Source organism: Ambystoma mexicanum, chromosome 6q, assembly GCF_040938575.1.
Source record: "Ambystoma mexicanum isolate Mex_15411 chromosome 6q, UKY_AmexF1_1, whole genome shotgun sequence".
NCBI classification, from domain to species: Eukaryota; Metazoa; Chordata; class Amphibia; order Caudata; family Ambystomatidae; genus Ambystoma; species Ambystoma mexicanum.
Window position 1 is genome coordinate 1,686,180,924 of NC_090937.1, and position 9,851 is coordinate 1,686,190,774.

The window sequence follows — 9,851 nt, forward strand, 5'->3', positions numbered from 1 at the left end:
CCTGCCCGCCCCACTGCTCTTGAGCACAAAGAAACCCCAGGGAGGCCCACCCACCCCAAGCCACTGGCGTCGGTGGACAGAACCACCCGAGGAGGGGGATCCAAATCCAGCCCCCCACCTCCCAGAAGGGAAGAACTTCTCAACCACCAACCCAGAGAAACCTGCAGGTCACACGAAATCAGGATCTGTAGCTCGAGAGTCTGCAAGGAGGGGGACCAGTGAAGAACGTTCCCACTCCTGGTGCAGAATTGCGCCCCTATGAACACTGGGAAGGGGCCAACTGAGACTTCCCCTTGTTGATCAGGAAACCCCACTGCAGGAGTGACTGGCAGACAAGGAGAAGGTGAGAATGGACAGGGCAGCAGAGATATGCCTTGATCAGCCATCGTTCAAGTATGGGAACAGCTGGACCCCCTGCAGATGTAAATGAGCCACCAATGGAGCCACCACCGTCAAACACTTGTGGCGCAGTCGTGAACCCAAAAGGAAGAACCCAGAACTGATAATGGCGCCCTGCCCCACAGAGAACCTGAGGAACTGCAGGTGGGATGGGTGAATGGGCACATGATAATAGGCATCCTGCAGATCCAAGGTGACCATCCAGTCCCACTGCTTGACCAGAGGAATAATCTTCTGCACAAAGACTCCATCTGAAAACAAACACCCCTGACAAAGGCATTCAGCAGCTTCAAATCCAGGATGAGACAAAACTTCCCCTGAGGTTTCGGGACCAAGAACACTTGACAGTAGGACCCCAGACCGCACTGGAGCCAACGCACGGTCATTATGGCCTCCTTGGACAGAAGTTCAGCAACGGCCGAGGTTATGGCTGCTCTCTTGGCAGCATCCCTGGGCAGCATAGTCATGATCCAGGACTGTTAAAGAGGAGAAGACAGAAAGTGCATCCAGTAACCCTCCAGGACAATCTTCAGGACCCAAGCGTCAGAGAACCACCACTCCCACACAGGAAAATAATGCAGGAGACGGGCCCCCCACAGGCGCACAGTGATTGTCAGGACTTCTGATGGCCTTCTGCTGGCTCAGTACCCCCAGGCCTGGGACGGAAGCCCCTGGAACAATGAAATGGGCCATGCCTGCCCCCAGACGCATGGCTCCATGATGCAGCTCCCGAAGAGCGCCGAACCAGAGGAGCAGTCTTATGCTGCAACCTCTCAGCGTGCTTGTCAGCCCGGGACACCTGATTAACCTTGTCCTCTAGAGAGTCCCCGAAAAGCTTCCTCCGAAGAGCGGCAGCTTCCTGAGGGCTGTTGGATTTCCAGTCCCGCAGATTAAGCTGACAATGAGCAGAAATGTAAGCACCTATGGCGATGGTGGTGCCCCCGACCCCATCAAAAGCCAGCTCCAGCACTGCTGTATACCTTCTCGGTCATTCAGCCCATGAAGCGTGTGTCATTTGAGGCTTTCGCTGCCACTTTCTCTCCACCTCTGGCTGACTCTCATCCTGACACTGCGCTTTCCAAACTCCACTCTGCTATCTCTGATACTCTTGCCCCCGTCATGGGGATCCGCTTGAAGCCCAATGCAAAGTGCAACTCTTGGTACGACTCTGACCTTGTCACCCTTAAACGCAAGAGTAGAGTGGCTGAGAGGAAATGGTGAGCATCTTGTGCATCCTCTGACAAACTTGCCTGCCGCCTGCTCAAAGGCAGTACCTGCTCTCTGTCCGCACTAAGAAGAGAGCCCACATCCAAGCCTGCGTCTCTGCAGCATCTAACAACTTGGCTAAACTCTTTACAATCAGCAAGAAGCTGGCCAATCTTGCTGCCGTCTCTACTTCTCCTGTCCCCTCCCAGGCCCTCTGCACGGCTCTGGCTTCTCGTTTCATCTCTAAAACCCAGGACATCCTGTCCACCCTCTCTTCCTCTCCTCCTCTTCCCTCTTCTCTCTCTGCTACCTCTGGGCCCCCTGCAGCCACCTCACCTCCCTCTTTCCCTTCCTTTTCTCTGTTCTCTCCTGATTAGATTTCTAGACAAGTCGATCTATGAACGTCTCGCCACAACAGGTTCTCCCCTGTTTGTCCAAAACCATAAAGGACCATATTGACACCCTTGCCCCTGCTCTGGCCGACTTCTGCAACCACTCATTCACCACTGGAGCCTTCCCCTCCACTCTAAAGCACTCTTCTTGTGCAGCACCTTCTCAAGAAACCCACAGCCGACCCCTCATGCCCGGGTAACTATCGCCTGATGTCTATCACTCCTTTCCTGGACAAACTCCTGGAAAAGCTGGCCATGTCCCAGATTAATCTTCACACTGATTTTGTTGGTTGTCTCCATGACCATCAGTCTGGTTTCAGAGCAGCCAGAAGCACAGAAAGTGCTTTCCTGGACATCCATGAAGACCTGATCTCCAACCTTGATTCTAATCTCCCCTCTGTCCTCATCCTACTCGATCTACCTTCTGCCTTTGACACAGTCAACCATGCCATCCTGGTCAACCGCCTCCGTGATAACCTGGGTATCACTGATCAGGCACTGGCCTGGTTGACCTCCTTCCTCTCCAACCGACCCTCCTAGGTCCAACTTAGGTCCTTCCTTTCCTCTATCTCACTCTCCACTTGTGGTGTCCCCCAGGGGTCTAACTTCCCTACCTGGCTTTTCAACCAATACCTGGCACCCCTCGCACACCGCATTGCTGCTCTCTACTCCAACTTTTAGTGCTATGCGGGTGACACTCAGCTCGTTTTCAGGCTCCCCACTGTCACCTCTTCGCACTCTCTCATCTCTGACTGTCTGTCTGTCTGCAATCCAGGAGTGGTGTGCCGCCAACAACCTCTGCCTCAATGCCAGTAAGACAGAGATCCTCCTCATTGGCACTCCTGCGCCTTCTTTCCCTGTCACTCTCTGGCTGGCCTCCCTTGGTCCGCTCCCTGCTCCTACCTGTGAGGCTAACAACCTTGTGGTCATCTTCGACTCCACGCTTTCCTTTTCTCCCCTCATCTCTGACGTCTCTAAGAAGTCAAACTACCAACTGCACCTTCTCAGAGGTATTCTTCCTTTCCTCTCCTTCCCCCAGAAGCTCACTGTCTCTAGAGCTATGGTTACCTCTAGGCTGGACTATTGCAACAGCCTCTTTCCAAATCTGCTTGCTACTACTCTCTGCAACTCATCCAGAACGGGACTGCAAGACTTGTCCTTGGCTTCAAGCCCAGGGATCGTATATCCCTCCAGCCCTAAAATCTCTTCATTGGCTCCCAGTGGCAGCAAGGATTAAGTTCAAGACCCATTGCATTGTCCACAAGGCCTTCTGGGGCCTGGTCCTGCAATACCTTCAACTCTCCCTTCGGAAATACCTTCCTACTCAAGCTCTTCGCTCCTCCACCTCCAACTCCCTCAGGGTCAGTCGCTTCTCCAAGCAACGAGTTGGTGGTAGATCTTTCTTCGGCTACCTGCCTGTCTCAGCCATATAAAAACCATAGACGTTGGCCCTCAGTGCAAGATGAGAACCCACATGCGCCTTCCTCAAAGCGGCATTAGAATTAGGATCCACCGGGTCACGAAAAGGCGGCGTCATCAGCAGCCATGGAGGAATGGCCAACTAAACTGGACAGCATATCATCCACTGCCACTGTGTCCGGGAGAAAATTCCCAGCACCTTTCAGAGGATGGAGACGTGCCATGAAGCGCAGCATGGAAACGTGCTCCGGTTCCTTCCACTCACAGAGCATCTTCGTCTTAATATCAGAGATCAGGGGGAGCCCCAGCTTTGGGGTGTGTTTATAGTGTCTTATCTTGAGGTCAGAGGAGCACTCCCCTTCCACCAGGACAGAGAACCTCATATAGTACCAAACCTGGGAAATCACAGTCTCAACCTAATCCCGGGAAATATTTGCCTTCGACCTCATCATCAGAGTCAGACACCATTGAAGAACGGGCAGAGGCAGTGGAGGCCGAGGAGGAGGACGAGGAAGAAGAGGCCGAGGAAGAAGAAGCCGAAGAGGAGGGGCAGGCCCTATGCATGCGCCTGCCCCTAGAACCCTCAAGCTCATCAATGGCCTTCTGTAACAAGGAAAACTTCACAGCCACTGGTTTCTTGTGTTTTTCCTGGCATGTCAACGTTCAGGACACCTTGAATAAGAAGGAGAGTCCACATTGTTCCTCTTCTCAGAATGCTTGCCCATACTACCACACAGCATAGAAAACACTAAAACCCAAGCAGAATGCAGCCTAATGGAGCAGAAGCCATTACCAAACAAGAGAGCCTCACAGGAAGCAGAAACACAGAGATGGAGCAATCCACACAGAAGAGGAGAGCAGCCCCACCACCAGTCAGACCATCAAACCTCCCATTAGCCTGAACAAGGACAGGAAAATCCCTCCCCTCAACCAGGCACCCGCCGGAAGAGGGGAGGGGTCTGGGGGACACAAAACAGAGCGACCAGCAAAGCTGAAGCAAAAGGCAGCCGATCCGGCAAAACAAAGAAACCAAGAAGCAGAGGGACCCCAAGCCCTGCAGGAGGTCCTCACCAGAAAGAACTGCTCAATCCGGCCCCAAGCCCTGCAGGGAGGCCGCATCTTATTGGATACATGCCGCAGCCCTGCAGAAGAATGCCACCATGGAAGACTCTGCAACGATGTTCCCCAGAGCCCTGCTCCAGGAATAACCAGTCCCTGTCGGAGACGGGTGACTATGAGCTGGTGGATTGTGGGTAAGTGGGAGGTTATACCTCTAGGGGGAAAAGCTCCTGTAGTGGAGGCGGGGCCTCATTGGTGAGAACTGTGACAAGGAAGGGGGACGTGGAGGTAATGTAAATTGTTGTGATTTCTTAATGTTGTCTTGCCCTGTCCTGCTGGTCATCTGTGCACACTGAGAGAATGTTGGCGACTGGAGTGTATGATTGGCAGCTCAGGAGAATGTTGGGTGATTGTTTGCTGGTGAGTGTTCCAAGAGTGTCATGTGGGTCCTGAGTTGTGGTGTGTGAAGATGGCGGTGGGTGCTCTCTTCACTCCTCTACCTCTAACTCCCTCAGGGTCAGTTGTTTTTCAAAGAAACGAGCTGGAGGTAGATCTCTGTCTTCGGCTGGGGCCTCCCTCTTGAACAGCCTCCCTGCCACTCTAAAACTTGAGGATAACCATCTCCGGTTCTGGAAGCACCTCAAGAACTTCCTCTGTGCTTCTGCCTTCGCTCCTCCTCTCCCCTGCTGATCTGTTCTCTCTTGGCACCGTGCACCTGGCCACCCCTTGTCCTCCGGGCCCAGGTAACTTCTCAACCTGCCACCCTCCTGCACTGCCTCCGGGCTACCCCTTGCACTGAGGTCTATATCTGTACTCATACAGTCACCCCCTCCTTTTCTTCCTGCACTATACACTGTCTGCTGCCTTAAACCCGGCACTTGCCAATTGCTGGCTGCACTACCACTGTTTGTTGTCTTTATTATTTATTATTATTTATCCGTTTCTCCTTTCTTCTGCACTTTCCACTTCTCCCCCTTTCCATGCACTTTTCCCCTCCCCCTCTCCCATGCACTTGGGCAATCTCAATGTCACTGGGCCTAGTAAGTTTGTTGTTTCTGTCCTCCCCTGTTCCCCTCCCTTGCCTGGTCCTGCTCTGAAACACTTGTGTATGAGCGCAATAGAAAGAAAATATCAATATCTGCAGTCTCTGGATCTAGCCTAATGTAACTGGAACCCAAGCAAGGTATTATGTGAATAAACCTTACCTGGCTTTAATACAAGTGGCTTCGCAGCTGGTCTGTGTTTGGTCTCCAATTGCCTACCAGGACTCAACATGAATGTCCAAAGGAGGAGCTGCCGATGTCACCCCCCACCATGATAACCCGCCCCCCCATGCACATGAGTCACCCCACCCAGTCTCCAGCCCCCACCACCATAACCCACCCCCACCCCATACACATGAGTCATCCCCACCCCGTCTCCAGCCCCCACCACCATATCCCACCCCCACCCCATACACAGGAGTCATCCCCACCCCGTCTCCAGCCCCCACCACCATATCCCACCCCCACCCCATACACAGGAGTCATCCCCACCCCGTCTCCAGCCCCCACCACCATAACCCACCCCCACCCCATACACGAGTCATCCCACCCCGTCTCCAGCCCCCACCACCATATCCCACCCCCACCCCATGCACAGGAGTCACCCCACCCAATCTCCAGCCCCCACCACACCATGCACAGGAGTCATCCCCACCCAGTCTCCAGCCCCCACCACCATAACCCACCCCCCACACCATGCACAGGAGTCATCCCCACTCTGTCTCCAGCCCCCACCATCATAACCCCCCACACCATGCACAGGAGTCATCCCCACCCCGTCTCCAGCCCCCACCACCATAACCCACCCCCCACACCATGCACAGGAGTCATCCCCACCCAGTCTCCAGCCCCCACCACCATAACCCACCCCCCACCCCATGCACAGGAGTCATCCCCACCCAGTCTCCAGCCCCCACCACCATAACCCCCCCACCCCATGCACAGGAGTCACCCCACCCCGTCTCCAGACCCCACCACCATAACCCGCCCCCCACACCATGCACAGGAGTCATCCCACCCAGTCTCCAGCCCCCACCACCATAACCCACCCCCCACACCATGCACAGGAGTCATCCCCACCCAGTCTCCAGCCCCCACCACCATAACCCACCCCCCACACCATGCACAGGAGTCACCCCCACCCCGTCTCCAGCCCCCACCACCATAACCCCCCACCCCATACACAGGAGTCACCCACCCAGTCTCCAGCCCCCACAACCATAACCCCCCACCCCATACACAGGAGTCACTCCCCCCCGTCTCCAGCCCCCACAACCATAACCCCCCCACCCCATGCACAGAAGTCACCCCACCCAGTCTCCAGCCCCCACCAGCATAACCCACCCCGCCCCATACACAGGAGTCACCCCCACACGTCTCCAGCCCACACCACCATAACCCCCCCCATGCATAGGAGTCACCACACCCCGTCTCCAGGCCCCACCACCATAACCCGCCCCCCCATGCACAGGAGTCACCCCCACCCGTCTCCAGCACCCACCACCATAACCCACCCCCCACACCATGCACAGGAGTCATCCCACCCAGTCTCCAGCCCCCACCACCATAACCCACCCCCCACACCATGCACAGGAGTCATCCCCACCCAGTCTCCAGCCCCCACCACCATAACCCACCCCCCACCCCATGCACAGGAGTCACCCCACCCCGTCTCCAGGCCCCACCACCATAACCCGCCCCCCACCCCATGCACAGAAGTCAACCCACCCCGTCTCCAGACCCCACCACCATAACCCGCCCCCCACCCCATGCACAGGAGTCACCCCCACCCCGTCTCCAGTCCCCACCATCATAACCCGCCTCCCCCACCCCATGCACAGGAGTCACCCCCACCTCGTCTCCAGCCCCCACCATCATAACCCGCCCACCCCATGCACAGGAGTCACCCTCACCCCGTCTCCAGCCCCCACCATCATAACCCGCCACCCCATGCACAGGAGTCACCCCACCCAGTCTCCAGCCCCCACCACCATAACCCACCCCCCATGCACAGGAGTCACCCTCACCCCGTCTCCAGCCCCCACCACCATAACCCGCCCTCCTGATGCACAGAAGTCACCCCACCCCGTCTCCGGCCCCCACCACCATAACCCACCCCCCACACCATGCACAGGAGTCACCCCCACCCCGTCTCCAGCCCCCACCACCATAACCCCCCACCCCATACACAGGAGTCACCCACCCAGTCTCCAGCCCCCACAACCATAACCCCCCACCCCATACACAGGAGTCACTCCCCCCCGTCTCCAGCCCCCACAACCATAACCCCCCCACCCCATGCACAGAAGTCACCCCACCCAGTCTCCAGCCCCCACCACCATAACCCACCCCCCCATGCACAGGAGTCACCCCCACCCCGTCTCCAGCCCCACCACCATAACCCGCCCCCACCCCATGCACAGGAGTCAACCCCACCCCGTCTCCAGCCCCACCACCATAACCCGCCCCAACCCCATGCACAGGAGTCAACCCCACCCCAGCCCCCACCACCATAACCCGCCCCCACCCCATGCACAGGAGTCACCCCCACCCCGTCTCCAGCCCCCACCATCATAACCCCCCCGCCCCATGCACAGGAGTCACCCCCACCCCATCTCCAGCCCCCACCACCATAACCCCCCACCCCATACACAGGAGTCACCCACCCAGTCTCCAGCCCCCACCACCAGAACCCCCCACCCCATACACAGGAGTCACTCCCCCCCCGTCTCCAGCCCCCACAACCATAACCCCCCCACCCCATGCCCAGGAGTCACCCCACCCAGTCTCCAGCCCCCATCACCATAACCCGCCCCCCACCCAATGCACAGGAGTCACCCCACCCCATCTACAGTCCCCACCACCATAACCCGCACCCCACCAAATGCACAGGAGTCATCCCACCCCATCTCCAGCCCCCACCACCATAACCCCCCCACCCCATGCGCAGGAGTCACCCCACCCCGTCTCCAGCCCCCACCCCGTCTCCATCCCCCACCATCATAACCCACCACCCCATGCACAGGAGTCACCCCACCCAGTCTCCAGCCCCCACCATCATACCCGCCGACCCCATGCACAGGAGTCATCCCCACCCAGTCTCCAGCCCCCACCATCATAACCCCACCAACCCATGCACAGGAGTCACCCCACCCCGTCTCCAGCCCCCACAACCATAACCCGCCCCCCCACCCAATGCACAGGAGTCACCCCCAGCCCGTCTCCAGTCCCCACCACCATAACCCGCCCCCCACCCAATGCACAGGAGTCACCCCACCCCATCTCCAGCCCCCACCACCATAACCCCCCCACCCCATGCGCAGGAGTCACCCCACCCCGTCTCCAGCCCCCACCATCATAACCCACCACCCCATGCACAGGAGTCACCCCACCCAGTCTCCAGCCCCCACCATCATACCCGCCCACCCCATGCACAGGAGTCATCCCCACCCAGTCTCCAGCCCCACCATCATAACCCCACCAACCCATGCACAGGAGTCACCCCACCCCGTCTCCAGCCCCCACCACCATAACCCGCCCCCACCCCATGCACAGGAGTCACCCCACCCCATCTCCAGCCCCCACCACCATAATCCCACCACCCCATGCACAGGAATCACCCCACCCCGTCTCCAGCCCCCACCATCATAACCCCCCCGCCCCATGCACAGGAGTCACCCCCACCCCATCTCCAGCCCCCACCACCATAACCCCCCACCCCATACACAGGAGTCACCCACCCAGTCTCCAGCCCCCACCACCAGAACCCCCCACCCCATACACAGGAGTCACTCCCCCCCCCGTCTCCAGCCCCCACAACCATAACCCCCCCCACCCCATGCACAGGAGTCACCCCACCCAGTCTCCAGCCCCCATCACCATAACCCGCCCCCCACCCAATGCACAGGAGTCACCCCACCCCATCTCCAGTCCCCACCACCATAACCCACCCCCCACCCAATGCACAGGAGTCACCCCACCCCATCTCCAGCCCCCACCACCATAACCCCCCCACCCCATGCGCAGGAGTCACCCCACCCCGTCTCCAGCCCCCACCCCGTCTCCAGCCCCCACCATCATAACCCACCACCCCATGCACAGGAGTCACCCCACCCAGTCTCCAGCCCCCACCATCATACCCGCCGACCCCATGCACAGGAGTCATCCCCACCCAGTCTCCAGCCCCCACCATCATAACCCCACCAACCCATGCACAGGAGTCACCCCACCCCGTCTCCAGCCCCCACAACCATAACCCGCCCCCCACCCAATGCACAGGAGTCACCCCCACCCCGTCTCCAGTCCCCACCACCATAACCCGCCCCCCACCCAA